The sequence below is a fragment of the Mauremys reevesii genome, linkage group 2, assembly GCF_016161935.1.
Source record: "Mauremys reevesii isolate NIE-2019 linkage group 2, ASM1616193v1, whole genome shotgun sequence".
Taxonomy (NCBI): domain Eukaryota; kingdom Metazoa; phylum Chordata; order Testudines; family Geoemydidae; genus Mauremys; species Mauremys reevesii.
Genome location: NC_052624.1, coordinates 15063998 through 15085294, shown reverse-complemented (window position 1 = coordinate 15085294; position 21297 = coordinate 15063998). Strand labels below are relative to the sequence as shown.

Genomic DNA, 21297 nt, shown 5'->3' with positions numbered 1-21297 from the left:
AGTTAAGACTCGCGTAGCAATGCACAGAGGGCCCCAGCCTGTGTGGGACAGAAGGGTTAAGGCCTAAGTCCTGGAGAGGTGATTATGCAAGCATCATGCATGCAGATGGTAAGTGATCCTTGTACAAGCAGTAGTGCATGTGATGTGGATAGCTAGATGGCATCCAGTCATGGTGCGTACCAATGTGTTTGTAGCTTGGCCGTTCTAATGCTGCAGGGTGCGCATGAGGACCAAAGGAAACATGACAAACAAGAAGAAAACGAGCTGGGCCACAGTCCAGCTAATGTGGACGCTGCCTTACACAGCAAAGGCAAGCCAGAGCCAAGTATCACGAACATGTTACTCCTAACGAGAAGAGAAATAAGATGTGCCCTACAGAGAAGCCTCTGGGTACGTAGTAGCGTCCTGCTGTGCATTGGCTTGAATCAGAAGTGGTTACAGTGCATTCAGGCATCTGTAGCTGTGTACACTGCGCCACAACTCTCATATGATTCAGTGATTGCTTTAGGCTAATCTTGCTCCCATTGGAACCAGGATTTGGCTATGAATTGTTTTTCTCTGCTTTCTTTCCCATTCTGCCTCGCGCACATTCCAAGTGGTAATGGTTTTAAATGTTCTAAACAGTAAAGCTAGAATTGTTAGTCTCTAGCATCCCATTGGCTAGAACAGCAACTGATTCTACAGTGAAACTCTCGAAAGCAGTTGGGATAAAACAGCTGAAATCGCCGCATCATCTCTTATTTCTCGGTGAGGGCTAGGGAAAGAATTATGGTGGCTACCTCCACCTGGGATGAGGAAATCTGCTGTCTAAGGAGTTTGGTCAGTGACTGGGTTAGCCTATTTTGAATCTGCTTTGGAGACACAGCTAGCCTGTGGGGAGGAAAGATGGTTTTGTCATTAAGACAGTGGCCTGGGACTAAGGACTAAACTAGATCTTGCAAGTTTAAAATGGTGGATTCTCCGTAACTTGAAGTCTTTTTTTAAACCATGATTTGAGGACGTCTGTAACTCGGGTCTATTACAGGAATGGGTGAGCGAGGTTCTGTGGTCTGCAATGTGCAGGAGGTCAGACTAGATGATCATGATGGTCCTTTCTGGCCTTAAAGTCTGAGTCTTCATTCAATTCCTGACTTTGGACAGGATATGTGCAAAACTGCTTAGCAACCACAGTTGGGAGTCAGACTTTCAACAGAACCCAGCATGTTGGTAGCTGAGCACTTTCGTAAATCTGGCCCTACATTTCTCTGTCTCTCTGGTCTCCATCTATAAAATGGGATAATTGTTCTTCCCCACCTGGCATGGGTGTTGTGAGGGTAAATCTATTAAAAGTCTGAGGTGCTCAGATATTATGGTGATGAGACAGGTTGATCTAGCAAAAGTTATTATCAGGCTAGGAAGGAAGGAGGGTCCTTCAGAAAGTCAAAGAAAGAATGTAATTCTAATTGGGATGACTACTGTTTCTTTGCAACAGCAACTAGGGAGACCTGACAATTAGAATGCCGCAAATATAGGGCTTATGGGAAGCTCCTGGAAATGACAAATTGATGCGACTTGGCTTGGCTTCCAGGAAGCTGGTGGACAGTCTAATCAAGGATAGTGTCAGAGGGGGAGCCGTGTTAGTCTGGATCTGTAAAAGCAGCAGCGAGTCCTGTGGCACCTTATAGACTAACGGACGTATTGGAGCATGAGCTTTCGTGCATCCGACGAAGTGGGTATTCACCCACAAAAGCTCATGCTCCAATACTTCTATTAGTCTATAAGGTGCCACAGGACTCGTTGCTGCTAATTAAGGATAGAATTGTTGGAAAACTATAATCTGAAAGAGTCAAGCCACCTTGGCTTGTGTGAGGGGGAAAATCCTGTCTCTCTTACTTGTTACAGATCATTGTGTAAGGGAAGGAAATAGTAAAGTGCCTGCTTGGCAAATATTTGCCTTGGGTTTCCTACAATTTTTTATTCATCATTATTATTATTATTATTGAGGTGGTGACAAGTTTGGGGTGGGGTTTTAACGCAAATTCAGAAACATTGCAAAAGTAAGTAGCATATTAATGATAAACTCGGAAAAACAGTAGAACCATAATATGAGTGAAATTAAGGACAGACCGGCCCTGCCAAAGTACACTGACCTTTGCCACTTTGCCCCTTCTGCCTGCCAAGGAAAGTCCCGGCTGGCTGCGGAGTTTTCTGAGCTAATAAAAGCACGGGCCTCTCACTCATCACTGAGTTCCTATTCACTCTGCAGTACTAGAAATCAGGGCACTTGCATCAAACTGTCGGCTGCCTACATCTGGCATGTCCAGAAAGTCCCTCATCCTGGGCCCAATCCTGCTCCATTCCAATCAATGGTAAAACTCTCCTTCATGGCCATAGTCCTGGGGCGGACCCCTCTGCGGGAGAAGCTTCTGTATATTGACAGTCACTCATCTCATGCACTAACAATGACCAGGACCACAGGCTGCCTAGCTATTTGGTGGGACGAGGTAGGTGAGGGAATAGCTTTTATGGGACCAATTTCTGTCTTTGAAGAAGAGCTCTGTGTGGCTTGATAGCTTGTCTCTCTTGCCAGTTGCTCATGATGGAATAAAGGGTTTGTACAACTTTGTTACAAGGAAAGAGCCACTTTTCTTGTGTATAAAATAGAAAAAATCTGAGCTGGTAAATGATACTTTTTTTGTCCTCTGTAAAAGTTTATCAGGTTTGTAACACTTGCAAAACCCCACAATCCTCTCCCCCTTAGCATACAGAAATGAAGTGCAGAACAGATTGGTGAATCCTGTAACATTGTAACTGAATTTTCACTTAGAGCAATGATTTGCAGCCTCTCTTTCTAAAATGGTACATCATAAACCACGTCAGAGTGACCCTCTCTCCAGCACAGAGGGTCAGCACACGATGCTTTGCACCACTGTGGGTGGCGGGTATCACAGGCTGTGCCTTCCCAAACAGACAGGCGTGGCCCTGCCCACGCTGCGCCCCCAGAACCCCTCCTGGTGGCGGATTTAGAGTTAGTGGGGCCCTGTGCGCAGCTTCGTTTTTTTGGGGCCCCCCCTCAAGACCCAGCTAAGAAAAATAACATTCTCTTATCTCTCCCCCCTCCCTGTTTTTCATTCTTTTTTTTTCTTCATCCTCTTATATTATAAGTAATGGGAAGTAAATGAAAATAAAGTGAGGTATCTTGATTGGGGTAGGAGGTTGGGGTGCAGGAGGGAGTGTGGGGGGTGGGCTCTGGGAGGAAGTTTGGGTGCTGCTTGGGCAGGGGGTTGGGGTGTGGGAGGAGGGGTGCAGGCTCTGGGAGGAAGTTTGGGTGCAGGGTATGGGCTCTGGGCTGGGGCAGGGGGTTGGGGTGTGGGAGGAGGGGTGCAGGCTCTGGGAGGAAGTTTGGGTGCAGGGTATGGGCTCTGGGCTGGGGCAGGGGGTTGGGGTGTGGGAGGAGGGGTGCAGGCTCTGGGAGGAAGTTTGGGTATGGGGTGCAGGCCCTGGGTTGAGGCGGGGGTTGGTGAGGTGTGCAGGAGGAGGGCAGTGGGGCGGCGCTTACCTCGGGTGGCGCAGCTCTCAAAGCGACCTGCACACACACCTCTCCGGCAGTGGCCCCTAGGTGAGGGGGAGCCAAGGGGTCTCCATGTGCTGCTTCCCGCAGGCACCGCCCTCACAGCTCCCATTGGTCAGTTTCCAGCCAATGGCAGCCGCAGAATTGGCTTTCGGGGTGGGGGCAGCATGTGGAGACACACCTTCTCCCCAGGGGCTGCAGGGAGCAAAGCGGCACAGAGGGAGGGAGGCAGAGCAGGCAGGGAGATGCCTTAGCCCTGCTGCTGGCACATCTCTGGGCGCCCCTTGGGGAGAGGGGGACAGCGGGTCTCCGTGCACTGCCCGGGGAGCTGCCTCCCCCACCGCCAGGGGCACGCAGAGACGTGCCAGCAGCCGGCTGCTTCTAGGAGCAGTGTGGGGCCACCGGCCGCAGCCTGCCTGAGCCCTGCTGCGCCGCCGGCCAGGACTTGGGGGCAGGTTGTCAGATATTTGTCCTGCATTTTGGGGGCCTCCCGTGTGCCACCGCACGGTTTGTTTAATGATAACGCTGCTCCTGCTCTGTCCTGTGCATGTTCTGCATTTGGCTTTGTGCCATTACCGTAAAGTTATGGGTGGCATCTTCAGCAGAGCACAAATATTAGCTCCACTCTGCTCCCATAGAAGTCAGTGGGAATTAGTTAGGCCAATGCTGACTGCTTTTAAGACTCTCACCTCAAAGGTGCGGTGTATTCCTGCAGGCACTACGGTCCTGGGAGATGCAGAAAACAGTGTATTGGAATGCAGACTGCCCTGGAGTCTCTGTAGGCTTTCAAATGACTACTTTAGTTGGTCTCCCATGAGCCATACTGTACTATAAATGTGTTGTATCAACCAAGCAAGGTACTAACAACTTCAACAGGACTTTATTTTTACAGTGGAAACCTGTGTACCAAGCTGCTGCTGCACTCTCCATAACTCTCACTCAGCCTCCTCAACTCCTCCTGCCCCCTTCCTGTTTCCTGTCCTTTCAGACTCCCAACAGCCAGTGCTCCCAGTTCTAATAATTACAAGCACATCTAAACACCACAAAATGTATGCTAAGGAAAACCCCCTTGGAGGACACTATGAAATTCTTCTCTCAGGATCAGCCCCAAAGGCCCCCAGTTCCCCTATATATTAGTGCGTACTGGGGACTGAATAAGTCCATATTCACAGTTTCCTCACTGAGAGGCAGTTTGCCATTTCACCCCACCCTGCCATGGAAGTAGTAGTGAGTTTGGCATCTTGATGCATGAGGCTCCCCCATGATTTGCACAGATCTAGTCTGCCCCCAGCCCCTTTCCAGCAAGATTCCCACGACTGCTCCCTGCACCCCATCTCTGTGATGGCTTCGACAGAGTGATGAGGGAAGTCACACAAGTTGATGCTTGCGTGGGGTCTGATCCAAAAACCATTGACATGAGTGGGGGGTATCTTTCCATTGACATAAGTGAACTTCGGATCAGCCTTAGGTCAATGCCAACGTTTACCGATTTACTACTCAGGTTTGGGGAGGGGATAATGGTGGAGTGTGGCCCTATTCTTGATATGTATGCTTCCTACCCCAGCGTGCTGCTGCCTGGCCCTCACAGAACGCTGGTTGAAGAGGGGAGTATGCTGGAGAGCTTCTATTCTTTCTCTGCACTTTTCCTAGGTGGGAACCATGAATTTAGATACACCTCATACTGGTTAAACACAGAGAAGTATTTGGCCTCTTAGATTTAAACCTGCACCTGTTTTAACCTGTACTTTATTTTTATTTATTTTAAGTATCCAATACTTGTTAATATATTGAAAGCTGAATGAGCCAGTTATTGTTTTGCGTGGACAGCTTTATGCCTGTGCAGCAAGGTGGCATGGCGACCCTCGGAAACTGACAAGGAGGGCCACCACCCACCCCCCGGTGGGCAGAGCCAGGAAGACCACGCCCACCATGCCAGAAGCAGAGGGGTGGTACAGGAAATACAAAAGGGAGCCCTGAAGCTCACTTGGGCTGGAGCCGCGGAGGGAGACAGACACCTCCCATCCACAGCTAGAGTGGGAATCTGAAGCAGACCTCTGCTGCCCCAAGGACTGATCAGATCTTCCAGAGCTGCCAGACATCGAGGAGCTACTGGGACTTCCACTGGCGGTGTACCCCGAAGAGATAGAAGACGATGCCGGGATCCAGGTACACCCTGAGGGGAGAAAGTAGCCCAGGAAGAGCCGATTGTATCTGGCTGCATTGCTGCCTGAACTCAGGTCAGCGTGTTGTGGCCAGATCCCTGCTGACTCAGTGGTGGGTCACTCCACCAATATTAGGACCCTGGGTTCGGACCTGGTGGAGTAGGGTGGGCCCGGGTCCCCTACCCCCTGCTGCCAACCCCATCCCTGGGGTGGCAGCCTCCCTGCCTTAGGCCAGGAGGCCTGTGTTGGTCTACTGTCTGCCAGGACTAGGAAGTTAGGCTACAGACTATTTACTGCTCTGCCCTGCCTGAGGGCCTAGAGACTGCTAATTTCCCTCCTTTGCAGATTGCTGGTATAGGTGTTATAGCGAGGAGGCATGGCTTCCCTCCGAGACTGACAGGGAGGGCTGATCATGCACTTTACAGCCAGATCTAGTATAAGTATTGGTTGGCACAGGTCCTTCTTTAATTGCATTATACAAACATAACAGAAAATTGACCCAAAGTGGAATACAATTTTATCCTTAAAACTCTCTTCTGACTAAGTACAGAGCTTTTAATTAAATTCCCGATACAAAGTGACAGCTTGTCTTTCATTTTGAACCTAACTGATATCAGTCATCCTTAAAATAGAGATTTTTCTACCAAAAAAGAGCAAATACCCTATCGCTCCCAACAGAGTTCAATAGATGACTTGAGAGTATTTGACTTTTAACTGTAAAACTTTGTCTCACTTAAGAAGAATATAAAGTAAAAGATGGTTGAGAGACCCCACCGACATTCCTGTTGTACCACAATTATTTATCATAGTTGGTCTTCACCGAGGGTAGCTGGCTCCATTTATTTGGTGAAACATTGAGCCAGGCATGAATTCAAAGGTTCCATGTGGCAACACATTCATGCATGAGATTAAAACTGACTCCGCTGATTTTATTTTAGTCTTCTATTTATTATCCATCTATTACTACAATAATTGGACACAATTAGAAATTCTGATTTTTATTACAAGCCTCAATAAGGCTTTGGAGTCCCGTGGCGTTCGGAGCTGTACAAACACAGAATAGAAGACAAGGAGTTCAGTCTAAAACTGTGATTCTGTAAACATTCATGCACATGCTTAACTTCAGTGCTGAAAGTGGAATTCCTCACTCTGCCTAAAATGAAACATCTGCACTGGTCTTTGTGGGACTGGGGTTCAACAGGTAAGATGGACCAAGAAAGAGACAACACACAAACAAAACATTAAAGGTGCCAGTCTTGTTAGTTAGATTTTCTTTTAAAATAAACTCCTCCTTAATCTCCTCTCCGCACACTGTCCAAGGTCCTCAGTCAGTCTGTCCCAGCATTGTTGGCCAATGTAGAGGGGCAAAAAACAAGGTGTGATCTGGTGTGCCTGAAGCAGCCCTCACTGAAAATGTCAAGGTCAGGGTCAGACTGTAAAAAGGAGAGCAGATAACCACCAATATTGGGAGTAACACTGAAGTTAAACTCATCCCCCAGTCTCAAACTGTGCTGCTGATCCGCCCACACTGGTTATTGAGAAGCTGAAACAAGAAATCACACAGCCCCCTTTATTGCATTCCAGTTCTCTGGTTCCCGACCAGTATAGTGAGAAGTAATTTAAAAACTCTGCTCACATATACAAAATGTTCTTCTGACCCCATAGGATCAGCCACATTTCCAGGTCAATATTAGTTTGGATCTTACCCAAAATGCCACGCTGCCAGCCAATCCTTTAGTGTCTACAACTAAAGGTTTACTACAAGGAAAAAGAAAGAACAAGAAGAGAATTGTTAAATGATAAAGCACTCAGATACATACAGAGACTCCAAACTCCATATATCAGGTTCTTAGCAGTACTGGTGAATTTGCTGGCTTGAAAGTCTCTCTGGAATACAGCCGCAGCTTGGATGGGTCATTCAGTCCTTTGTTCAGAGCTTTGTTTGTAGAAAAGTTGCTCCACAGGTAAGAAGCAGGAATGAAGACAAAACTGAGAAGATGCAGCTGCCTTTTTAAATCCTTTGCCATGTGACCTGTACTTCCTTTGTCCCAAACACCAGCTCACAGCACATGGCATGGAAAAGCCTGAGCGTTTGCTGTCCATAGGCCTGCCCCTACATGTCTAGCTGACTCAAAGGTGTAGCCCCTGCCTTCTCTTAATGGGTTAATTGTACAGCTGATGACCCTTGATGGGCCAGCGAGGCCAGGCAGTGTTGATGTCAATCTGTCTGGAGGTGTCAGCCAGAACCATAGCACAAGTTTGGAAATACAGATATATCATACATATCTATAACTCACAGTACAAAGGTGATACAAACATAAACAAGATTATCATACTTGGAAAATCATAACTTTCCCCCGATACCTTACATGGCATATCCTGTAAGATTCACTGCAATTCTGTAATATCTGTATCAATAAGATTATAAATGGTCTCACATATTCCATACAGAGTCACACAAGGCTACAAAGATGATGCTGGTACTAAACACTTTTTTGAAAACTATTCAACCAGCTTTAGATAAGACGTGAGCCAAATTCTGGCTCTTCCCCCTTGCCCAACCAATGGACGTACATTAAACATAAGCCAAAATAGTGTCAGCATGTGTGTGTTTAAGATCAACCCTACCCACAGCCTCCTTGCACAATCTGTTCCTAATAAAAGTAGGGCTAATCTCTGCAGAGGTTGTGGGAGGGTGGTGTATAGATATTTGCAGTTTAGGGGGCATGAACCTGTGAAGCACAGCCCTGGCACCTGTAGCATATGTTCTCTAATGTCCTTCTGTTGCTCTTGATTGTTCTTTCTGTCCATAGGAATCCTCTTAGGCAAGATTTTCCCCTAAGAGCATGTGACATTAGGTCCATTTTAATTGTTTCTAGTTGGCCCTACTAGGTAAGAGTCAATGGGAAATGATTTGTTAACCCATGCCTAATCTATCCTCTCCTTTTCTTGAAAGGCTTTAATATATCTGTCCAAACTGTGAATGAGTCGTCGTTCCAATGAAATAGATGTATATTTCTCTGCATGCTAAACAGCAGAGGTCCATGATATAATATATGATCACAGACCACAGTCTCACCGACCAGGAAGCACAGGAAAAAGTGTCACTAGCACTGACAGACCTGGGAACTGAGATTCAGTCTCAAAGTAGCTGAACGTTAAAATTACGTATCTTAAAAAGTAAAGATGCAATAACGAAGGCTGCCGGGGTCACTGCAGGACCGACAGGGCCAGGGAGGTGGGCCTTAGGGCTGTCTGGGTTACTGCAGGACTGACAGGGCCAGGGAGGCAGGCCTTAGGGCTGCCTGACACCACTTGACCAGAAAGACTTTGGCCAGTTCGGCAAAGTAGAGTTTGGCAAAGGGCTGAGTCATGAAGAGGAAGCTACAGTTCCTGGAACGAGAGAGGGGCTGCAGAGAGAGAAAGAGACAGAGACTGATGGAGTGCAACCACAGGAAGGGGCGTCGGCCTGGCAGAGCTAATCCCCAGAATGGCCAAGAGGAGGGTCCACCCAGTGGTGAGTAGCGCACCCCATCATAGTTACCTATGTTCCAGGCCAATTCTGTGCCCACTTCCCCTGTATTGTTGGAAACGATCTCCACCAGAAATAAAGAATCATGAAGGTTACAGAAAGTCATTTACACTAAAGGAAACATCCCACCGCATTTTAAGTTTTCAGCATGAATCTTTTTTGTGTCTCTCCCCTCCCCCCACCCCCACTTTGAGTCTTTGCTATGTATTGCGTGCCACCTTTGTCAGGTTGAGAGGTGTGGACAGGCTGTTGAGGAGGGGAGAACTTCATGATTGGTTTTTGGTTTCTTGATCTGATCTGTTCTGGTGTTTCATGCGCATGTGCTCGGAGTACTGCATGAGCACATTTTTAGGAATCTGAGTAACACTATGAAATTAAATTCCAGCAGGTACTGTGGCTCTGTTGAACAAACTAACCGCTTCTCATTTCAACACAAGAAGGGTTTTGTGTAAAATATTTGCTCAAATATGCCACCATTTCTCATTTAACATTCATTTGTTTCAGCTATGTGGGATGCAAATAAAATATTTAGCACAGGATGGTCATACATCTAAATGCCAGGGGGGTGTTAGAAGGATTGGAATGAAATATTGACATGATGGAGACAAGACTCAGTAAGTCAGGTATATGTGTAACCATTTATATGGCATGCTAAATGCTCAGAGCTAGAATCTATTCTCAGTTGCACTGATGTAAATCTGGAATAACTCCAGTGAAGTCCAATACAATTGTGATGTAATTAGTGAGTCTCTGAAATTTTCAGAGCCAAGTAGCAGATTTGGATATCCACTTCCCATTAACTTTTATGCAGATTGTTTTGGAGCCTTTGAAAAATCTCATCCTAAATTACTGTCACAATAAGAACAGGAGTACTTGTGACACCTTAGAGACTAACAAATTTATTTGAGCATAAGCTTTTTGCAGATACAGACTAACACGGCTGCTACTCTAAAACCTGTCACAATAAGGAAGGTCCTGAAATTAAAATCTGCACACTTTTTCATAAATCATTTTAATTAGGCCCAATCCAGAAAGCCCAATATGTGAAGAACTGCCATTAAGATCAGTGGAAGCTCTGCACATGGATAGCTAGGAGGATCAGATGCATTGTGGTAGGTAACAAAGAAAATATGAGCAACAGTCCCTGAAAGCAACTCATCAGGCTCAGTATAACAGAACAAAATCTGTTGTAGATTGACACTCATGCAAAGAGTTTCTGCTGCTGATGATGTCTCTGTCAGCCACAGCCTCTGTACCTGCTCAGCTGCTTAACCAGCCTCCTTGTCTCAGCTCTCAGGCTGCCTGTTACCCAGACTTCCTTCTACAGCCACCCCCAAGCCCGGTACTCACACTAATGCACCAGCTCTCTGCCCTCTGGAAGTCACTTTGGATAACACATTGCTCTCTAGTGGCTAGATACTGACCTTATCAAAGTGAGTTGCTGCCTAGTCCTTTCCTTCCCACTCGTTCTGGAGACTAAGGGTATGTCTACACTACGGGATTATTCCGATTTTACATAAACCGGTTTTGTAAAACAGATTGTATAAAGTAGAGTGCACGCAGCCACACTAAGCACATTAATTCGGCGGTGTGGTCCATGTACCGAGGCTAGCGTCGATTTCTGGAGCATTGCACTGTGGGTAGCTATCCCGTAGCTATCCCATAGTTCCCGCAGTCTCCCCCGCCCATTGGAATTCTGGGTTGAGATCCCAATGCAAAAACAGTGTGGCGGGTAATTCTGGGTAAATGTCGTCACTCAATCCTTCCTCCGTGAAAGCAACGGCAGACAATCATTTCACGCCCTTTTTTCCTGGACTGGGAGCTCAGCCAAGAATGCAAATGCTTTTCAGAGACTGCGGGGACTGTGGGATAGCTGGAGTCCTCAGTACCCCCTCCCTCCCTCCATGAGCGTCCATTTGATTCTTTGGCTTTTCGTTACGCTTGTCACACAGCACTGTGCTGTGGCCTCTGTCTATCATAGCCTGGAGATTTTTTCAAATGCTTTGTCATTTCGTCTTCTGTAACAGAGCTCTGATAGAACAGATTTGTCTCCCCATACAGTGATCAGATCCAGTATCTCCCGTACGGAGCTCTTTTTGGATTTGGGACTGCATCGCCACCCGTGCTGATCAGAGCTCCACGCTGGACAAACAGGAAATGAAATTCAAAGGTTCGCAGGGCTTTTCCTGTCTACCTGGCCAGTGCATCCGAGTTCAGATTGCTTTCCAGAGCGGTCACAATGGTGCACTGTGGGATACCACCCGGAGGCCGATACCATCGATTTGCGGCCACACTAACCCTAATCCAACATGGCAATACCGATTTCAGTGCTACTCCTCTCGTCGGGGAGGAGTACAGAAATCGGTTTAAAGAGTCCTTTATATCAATATAAAGGGCCTCGTTGTGTGGACGGGTGCAGGGTTAAATCGGTTTAACGCTGCTAAATTCGGTTTAAACGTGTAGTGTAGACCAGGCCTAAGGTGTGTATCCAGTAGTGAGACAGCAGGTTCATTACAGTATCTTCCATATCAAAGCCCTTCCCATCCCCAAACCAGATTTTTTTTAAGCACAACTGTTTGTCTTAATGTGGCAGCTATATTTAAAATGAGATGGAGGGAAAGAATTTGAGTAGTAATGAATCCCAGTTGCTCCATGTCCATGAATACTTGAATTGTTTCAGAGTTAGGAAAGCACTATCAAAGCTGATTTCTCCGAGTCCACGCATCTGGATTTCAATGTTTTTAACTTGCTTAATCCTGCTAAAGACTTAAGATTTATTTCTGTGTTTAGAAGATGCTGCCTCTCTTATTGTATGTATATTATATTCATCATTAAAAATAGAAGCAAAAGCTAAAATAGAATGGACTTGCAAGTAGCTGATAATTAATTATGGAAAACTTTTGAAAGGGTAGCTTAGCTGACTACGATATTATTTTTGCTGCCAGATACCTGGGCTTCTTTTATAAGCTACAATCTATCTGTCATGGGTGTTGGGGGGGGGGTGGCAGGAAATGCAAAATGAACTTAGCCATTTCAGCTAATTTTCAGTTTAAAAAAAAAAAACCAAAACTTCAGAGTATAAAGTACTCTATTCTCTTAATGTCAGTAAGTAAGTTGATCTGTTTATATAGTTTTCAATACAAGTAAACTGCTTGCCATTTAAACAAGTTCAATCAGCTGTGAAAATTGACATTTTTAACCATAAAATCAGACTTCATCCTACCATGATATTAAATATTAAGGAGTCAGTTAAAGGACAGTATACATTTCAGAAACCTGCCTGGGGAGATGAATGCCAATTTCTGCTGTTCACAAATACATACAAAGCAATAGCCTGTTGGCTAGTGCTCTACTGTTCTGCAAAAGCTACTTTACGCATTTATTCCAAGATGGTAAATCACTGTTGCTCTGAGGAGCCATGTAAGCTTTGTATTCATCCAGAGTGCCACAAAATATTTCCTTCCAAACACAAATCTGGCCAAGAACGCGGCTGACAACTGGAACAGCTAAAATGGGGCCTATGACACACGTCCTCTCTGCCGTCCTGCTCTTGTGACTGAGGCCCTGATGCTGTGAGGTGCTGAAGTCAGTGGAAGTGGAAGCACTCAGCACTTTGCAGGAGCAGTTCAGCCCCTTGCAGCATCGGAAGCTACGGGCTTGTCTAGCCTAGACTGGGAACTAGGCTACCGGAGAACTACAGCCGCTGGCAGACAGCTGCTCCTGTGCAACCTTCAGTGTAGCCAGGCACAGGCTCAGTTCCCCCATTGCAACACAGCCCTGTGTTAAATCAGAGTTAGCAGTCAGCAGGATTCATGGCTTTCATTGTCCGCCCTGGGGGCCGCTAACCCAGGGACTGGGCATTGATTGATTCCCAGAAATGGGACGTATTCCCACTTTACACAATACCTTAGTGAGGCCATTTACAAAGTGCTGCTGGACTCCAGAGCGACCCTAGGAAGAAGTGAGCTGTAGCTCACGAAAGCTTATGCTGAAATAAATTTGTTAGTCTCTAAGGTGCCACAAGTACTCCTGTTCTTTTTGCGGATACAGACTAACACGGCTGCTACTCTGACACCCTAGGAACTATGGCACATGTTCTTCTCTGTCTCCAAGCCAGGTTTTGAACAAAATCCCGTGTTTCTCTAAACCACACTTACAACTGACACTTTTCCTCACACATCAGCACCCATGCAGTTGTCCCTGAGCCAACAAACTTCCATTGTATAAGAGGTTTCCTTCTGAATAGGGCATGGCAAAACAGTACAGCAGCAGGGTTAGCAGGCTGCTTAGGAAAGACAATAGGGAAACAAACCTCAGATCAGAGAGACATTTATTTTTTTAGGGGCATCGTTGCACTTACACAATGTCTTTTAAAGGTCTATCTGGCGTCTCAAGCACAACCCAGTCCTGGATTTGGGCAGAATTAGAAGCTTTTATTTCCAACTTTAATTTGAAAACTGTGCCCTGACATAATACTGTAAACTGTAGTAATATCAAGGAATATAAAGATAATTTACCATCAGATTTCCATATGTAACCCCCTGGAGGTTTAGAGAGCATAGCCCCCTTAAAGCCTTTTCCTGAGGCAGAGGAAGTGCTGGTTGTTCCAGGGGCAGAGAGTGGAGAGAGGGAGAGTGACAGTTGGTGCATGTCTGTGTCTCCTTAGGTCTCTTACAACCCTAATCTTCTATGATTCATGTGGGGAAGCAGCAAGAACCTGTCCAAGGGACATCTCGGGACAGGAGCCAGGAGGAGCACCATCAGAAGGACAAGCCGGGGCCTGACCCAGTATAGACTGTCACCCAGAGCTGTATGGGGCTGTGAGAACCAGGGCTTGTGACTTTGCATTGGGAATAAGGTGGGAGGCTGTAGCTAGTTAAGTGAGGAGTTAGTCAATCTGTGTGGGTTTGCAGAGCGCGGCAGAAGAGGGCACTGGAGGAGTTTGTTGGGGGAAGTTTACTGGTATCAAAGACGACCAGGAGCACTCAAGATTCACGGCCAGACTTCAAATGGGGCACTTCTGGAAACTTATTTGGGGTATGTTATTCACCTAAAGAATCAGCTGAAGGAGGCATATCAGATAGCGACATAAACCTCGGGTCACCAGAATCATAGAATCATAGGACTGGAAGGGACCTCACGAGGTCATCTAGTCCAGTCCCCTGCACTCATGGCAGGATTAAGGATTATCTAGACCATCCCTGACAGGTTTTTGTCTAATCTGCTCTTAAAAATCTCCAATGATGGAGATTCCACAACCTCTATCGGCAATTTATTCCAGTGGTTAACCACCCTGACAGTTAGGACGTTTTTCCTAATATCCAACCTAAACCTCCCTTGCTACAATCTAAACCCATTGCTTCTTGTCCCATCCTCAGAGATTAAGAAGAACAATTTTTCTCCCTCCTCTTTTTAACAACCTTTTATGTATTTGAAAACTGTTATCATGTCCCCTCTCGGTCTTCTCTTTTCCAGACTAAACAAACCCAATGTTTTTCAATCTTCCCTCATAGGTCATGTTTTCTAGACCTTTACTCATTTTTGTTGCTCTTCTCTGGACTTTCTCCAATTTGTCCACATCTTTCCTGAAATGTGGCACCCAGAACTGGAGACAGTACTCCAGTTGAGACCTAATCAGTGCGGAGTATAGCGGAAGAATTACTTCTCGTGTCTTGCTTACAACACTCCTGCTAATACATCCCAGAATGATGTTCGCTTTTTTGCAACAGCATTACACTGTTGACTCATATTTAGCTTGTGGTCCACTATGACCCCCAAATCCCTTTTCGCAGTACTCCTTCCTAAGCAGTCATTTCCCACTTTGTATGTGTGCAACTGATTGTTCCTTCCTAAGTGGAGTACTTTGCATTTGTCCTTATTGAATTTCATCCTATTTACTTCAGACCATTTCTCCAGTTTGTCCAGATCATTTTGAATTTTAATCCTATCCTCCAAAGTACTTGCAACCCCTCCCAGCTTGGTATCATCCGCAAACTTTATAAGTGTTCTCTCTATGCCATTATCTAAATCACTGATGAAGATATTGAACAGAGCCAGGCCCAGAACTGATCCCTGTGGGACTCCACTCATTATGCCCTTCCAGCATGACTGTGAACCACTGATTACTCTCTGGGAATGGTTTTCCAACCAGTTACGCACCCACCTTATAGTAGCTCCATCTAGGTTGCATTTCCCTAGTTTGTTTATGAGAAGGTCATGCGAGACAGTATCAAAAGCTTTAATAAAGTCAAGATGTTCCACATCTACCACTTCCCCCCCTATCTACAAGGCTTGTTACCCTGTCAAAGAAAGCTATCAGGTTGGTTTGATATTTCCTCAGAATCAACAGAGCAAAGCCTGATATGACCAGTGAGTGAGGCAGCAGGAGCTCCAGACTGGCAATCGAGTTTTGGTATAGAATCTCAATACGGGGAAAACACAAAATTGCTGATCATTGGGAGTCACACCCATACATGATAGAGGAGAAACAGGGGGACCTATCAGTATATCGGATACACCTGGAGGGCAGTCACAGCCCCACCAAAATTCTCCACCAGAATCATCTGTTACCTGTGGGACAAGTATTGTTTCCTGATAAGGACAATCCACAGTTTCTGAGCCTCTCAGTCCCACAAGATGGACATGGTCCCAATGGCAGAGATCTACCCACTCTGCTTGGATGCCCAACTCCTCAGAGAGTGAGGCTGAAGTGGTGTATGGCAGACGTCCTGTTTGGGAGCCCCGCACTGTACTGGATCCCTATGTCGTTGCATAAAGGAATGGTGAAGGGGGAGAACCTACACCGAGCATCCCAGAGGCCTCACTGGCCGAAGCTGCAGGGGCCTCCCAAGAGCTTGATGAGGAAGGGACGGCACAGGAACAGAACTCTCTACCCCGAATGGCCACCCTAAACTTCAACACCCTTGATTTTCTACCTCAAGGACCCATCCTCTTGCCTTCATGTTCATGTTAGCAACAAGAAGAAGGTCAAGGAACGTGTGGGCCTCTTACTGAATGAGGGAGGCAATCTAGTGACAGAGGATGTGGAAAAACCTAATGTACTTAATGCTTTTTTTGCTTCCATCTTCACGAACAAGGTCAGCTCTCAGACTACTGCACTGGGCAGCACAGCATGGGGAGGAGGTGACCAGCCCTCTGTGGAGAAAGAAGTGGTTCAGGACTATTTAGAAAAGCTGGATGAGCACAAGTCCATGGGGCCAGATGTGCTGCATCTGAGGGTGCTAAAGGAGTTAGTGGGTGTGATTGCAGAGCCATTGGCCATTATCTTTGAAACTCATGGCGATTGGGGGAGGTCCTGGATGACTGGAAAAAGGCTAATGTAGTGCCCATCTTAAAAAAGGGGAAAAAGGAGGATCCCAGGGAACTACAGGCCAGTCAGCCTCACCTCAGTCCATGGAAAAATCATGGAGCAGGTCCTCAAGGAATCAACTCTGATGCACTTAAAGGAGAGGAAAGTGATCAGGAACAGTCAGCATGTATTCACCAAGGGCAAATCATGCCTGACTAACCTAATTGCCTTCTATGATGAGATAACTGGTCTGTGGATGAGGGGAAAGCAGTGGACATGTTATTTCTTGACTTTAGCAAAGCTTTTGATATGGTCTACCACAGTATTCTTGCCAGCAAGTTAAAGTAGTATGGGCTGGATGAATGGACTATAAGGTGGATAGAAAGCTGGCTAGATCGTTGGACTCAATGGGTAGTGATCAATGGCTCCATGTCTAGTTGGCAGCCGGTATCAAGCAAAGTGCCCCAAGGGTCGGTCCTGGGGCTGTTTTTTTTTTTTTTTCAATATCTTCATTAATGATCTGGAGGATGGCATGGACTGCACCCTCAGCAAGTTTGCAGATAACACTAAACTGGGAGGAGTGGCAGATACGCTGGAGGGTAGGGATAGGATACAGAAGGACATTAAGTCCCCGTGATGGAGTGCGTTCCCCAAATTAGGCCAGGCAGGCCCAATCAACCAATTAAGCAGTGAGCAGGAGAGAGATTAAGGCTGCAAAGCAGTGGCTAATTGGAAGCAGGCTCAGCTGGTCAGGAACAGGGAGGACCTTTATAAAGCCCAGGAGCTGGGGACTGCCTGAAGGCAGGCTATAGTCACTCCCTGGGAAGAGAAAGGTGTGCTCAGGACTATGGAGGGCAGGCTATGGTTACTCCCTGAGAGGAGGGAGTTGGGAGGCTGGCAAGCACAGAGAGGGGAAGCCAGGTAGATAGGCGAAGGCTCAGGGGAATAACAGCATGGTATAGGAGAGTGCAGACCGTGGCTGTTGATTAGAGGGCCCATGGGCTGGAACCCGGAGTAGAGGGCAGCCCGGGTTCCCCTACCAGCCACTGGAGATGTGGCACAGACGAGGCAGAGGACAGTGGATTGCCTGGAATAATTTGTCCTGAAAAAACTTTGATACATCCTTTCTCTCCCCCCACCCTCAACCGGGGAGCCACATAGGGACCTGGCTGGAGGGCTGAGTCACAAAGAGGAGGCTGAGGTTCCTGGAATGAGAGTGGTCTGTAGGGCGAGAGGTTGATGGGATAGATACTGCCAGAGGAGAGCGTGACACCTGGTCAGTGCTAATTCCCAGGGCAGGCAGGAGAAGGTACCACTAGTGGTGAGTGGACCCCATGACTGTCCCTTAAATGGTTTGGGTCTTTCTTACCTAAGAAACCACCTCTCATGACTTACTGCTGCAGTCAGTGGAAGAGCCTAGGCTGGAACCTGCTAGATTTAAAATAGAGGGTGCTGGTGTTAGTGTTCTCCATTAGGGGACCTGGCTGTGGAACCAGCTCCAGATTCCATCTAGAATAGCCTTGGAATCTATTGACCTTCGGTGCATGTGTTTACTTGAGTTGCTATGGAGCAGTAGGCATTAGATCTGCATGGGGAGGAGACTTTTGTAGTGGCTGAGTTCTGCTGGCTGTTGGGGAGATAAGATACTATTTTGTGTATTTCTGCTTTGTAGTAACTTGTCAAGGCATCTCCAGCGTTGAAAGCCACCCACCTCTATAAAGCAAAACCAATAACTAATCAGAGCTCGCTCATGCTTTGCCACAAGCCTGGGGTATAGGGCTGCTTGTTGTGCTGCCCCAGGAGCAGTCCAGGAAGCAGTTTTCCTGTCAGCTGCCTGAGTCACAAATTGACTCTAGAGTTGGCATAGTGTTTGTCGCAGGCACACTGGCTAATGTGTTTGATGGAGCGGAGCATTCTCCACCCACCCCAGCTCACTTGCCTGTGTGGGATGTTACAACCCTACAGCAGCTGGTGGCACCCTGCCAAGTCATCCATGGGCTGGTTAGCAGGTGAAAGGGATTAAGGTACCTCCTCACTCTCTTGCACAGGCATGTAGGGTGGGCCACAGTCTGTCCCATCATAAGTAAATACATACTTGGAGTTAAATGATTTAAATACAGTCAGAAATAAAAAGCTGCCATTCAAGACATTGGGGAGAACTATTTTTTTTAATGTCCATAGCCCCAGTAACTTTTACAGAGATGTCAGTGTAAATAGCCTGCAGAATCTTGTGTGTGTCTAAAATCCCTGCTTCAGATGTATCTAAAACCCCACATCTTTAATAACTTCCAACTTTAGGAAGCAAGAAATAGATGCACTTCAGATAGCACAAAACTGGGGCATTCTGGGATTTAGAGCATCCCATAATTCCTGGCAGTAGCTGTGGCCATAAAGGGACAAGCAAAAGAGGAATCCATTAATTTATTTTAATTAGCTTAACAAAGGGACGTTTAAGAAGTTCCTTGATCACTGTCTACAAGTACCTACATGAGAAGATGATTTCTGATACTAGAGGGCTCTTTAATCCAGCAGACAAAGCAAGATCCAGTGACTGGAAGCTAATGCTAGACAAATTCAGAATAAAAATAAGGTGCAACTTTTTAGCATTGGAACACCCACCTTGGGACGTGGTGGATTCTCCATCACTTGGAGTTGTTAAATCAAGACTGGATTACCTTCTAAAAGCTGTAGCTGAGCCAGAAGTTAGGGGCTTGATGAAGGAATCTCTGGATAAGGTTCTATGGACTGTGTTATGCAGGAAATCAAACCAGATGATCAGAATGGTCCCTTCTGGTCTTAAAATATATACATCTATTAAATAATATACCCAATACCATGAATGATTAAAGGTATGTACCTTCAGAATGGCTACGGTCAGAAAGCATGTTGGTTTTTGTTTTTTTCTTCACTGATATTTTTTCATAGGTTTTAAACCATCAGGAAGGATGAAGGATTATCACTAAGGAGAATGGCTGAATCCTGGGGATCTGAACCAAAACCCCTGATCCAAACACAGACGTGAAGACTGTACTTGAAACTGTGGATCTGAATATGAAAATTGGATCTGTATTTTACCCATGGCTCTAGTCTTAATAATGCATCGAACACAAACTGTAGAACCAAACACCGTCAAACTCCAAGCTGTTCTAAATCCACATCCAAACAGGCATAGGTGCTGACTCCATGGGTGCTCTGGGGCTGGAGCACCCCTGGGGGAAAAAATGGTGGGTGCTGAGCTCCCACTGGCAGTCCCCCTATCAGCCCCCCCACCCAGCACCTCCTGCCTGCTGGTGGGCCCCATGAATCAGTGCCTTCCCCTCCCTCTCAGCACCTCCCACCCACTGTGAACAGCTGTTTTGCAGCCTGGAGGAGGCTTGGGGGGTGGGAGAGTGAGGATGCGGCACGCTCAGGGGAGGGGGTGGAGCAGAGCTGGGAAGAGGTGGGCAGCAGTGGCGCCTTGTGGGAAGGTGTGGAGTGGGGGGGGGGCTGGGGGTTGAGCACCCCTTGACACTTTGAAAAGTTGGCACCTGAGCAAATAGGCATTTTGTATCTGGCACCAACCTCTGCATTAGAGGCTTATGCAGCTAGGGTGAAATTCACTCCTGTGCATGGCGTGAGCACAAAGTCTATGTGCTACCTAAATGTTTAGATGGGACTTAAGTAGTGCCTAGTTCTTGTTCTGGACGTGGATGAATCACCCTAACTCCTTAGTACTGACAACTTTCACTCTCTTTCAGGATTTCTCTTCTCCTCTCCATGTACGCAGATCATAACACCTGGAAGAAAACAAATCCAGTGTTTCATTTAACATTTTAAACTGGCACCCTGTGGGTTATTTTATGTCCTTGTGTTTGGCCTATATTTTTTTTAACTTTCTTCCTCATGGCCTCTTTACGGCATTCTCTGGAATATTCTTTTCTCTGCAATGTGAGATAATGTAAAAAAAAACAACTTTTCAATTAGCTCTTTCATATGAAAATTGGTTTTATATCTGCTAAAGGCCTAAAATCAGTATTAGGGAAAGTAGATGAGATCATCTCCATATCCAGTGTTTCTGTATAACTACATATAGCCAGAGAGTGGAACTCTGGAAAGATGAGAGATGAGTTACCTTAGGACGTTCCTAATGGTACCTACATTATGTTCTGTGTTTTGCTACCATGGTAATAAGCATCTTTGAAATACCTGCGACAGATGTGACAGATGTAGATGATGTTATGGGACCAAATTCATCTCTGATTTAACTCTCTTGATTTTGATAGAATTACGCCAGGAATGCATTTGATTTGATATCTGCTTTTCCTGACGTGGTAAATCTATTGTATTTTTTTAAAAAATCATAGAGGCTCAAGAAATCAAGATTACTCCTTCAAATGCCTTTTGGAAGACATTTTTAAGTCCATGTAGTGCATCCTCTATCCATTGGACATTTACAGATCAGGAAGCAGAAGTGCAGGTTACCCCAAATTGGCCAGCCAATGTACTTCAACCCTGACCTGAAGGACCCACCTCTGTGGAGCAGGGAGATAGTTCAGTCTCTCTGCTCAGTCTGTACTTGGTCTCTGTACTGGAATTGCCAAAGAGGTTCAGTTGAAGTGGTTGGTTCTCCTCTCCATGGCAGAAGAGACCCATGTGAGACCAAATGTTCATTACCCATAGCAAATGTCTGTGAGAGGTTAATGACTCTCAGGACTGGCTTGCACTGAAAACTTACATCAGTATAGCTACATCTCTCAGGGTTGTG

General features: G+C 46.2%; 1 long non-coding RNA gene across 1 annotated transcript; it reads right to left on the bottom strand.

Annotated features, from left to right (window-relative positions):
- Nucleotides 1–7205: 7205 nt before the first annotated feature.
- On the bottom strand, nt 7206–18055 carry LOC120396647. Its single transcript, XR_005593274.1, has 3 exons — nt 17923–18055; nt 7419–7470; nt 7206–7255 (listed from the first exon to the last, which is right to left on the bottom strand). It is a non-coding gene; the product is annotated as an uncharacterized LOC120396647 (long non-coding RNA).
- Between the last annotated feature and the right edge of the window lie 3242 nt (nt 18056–21297).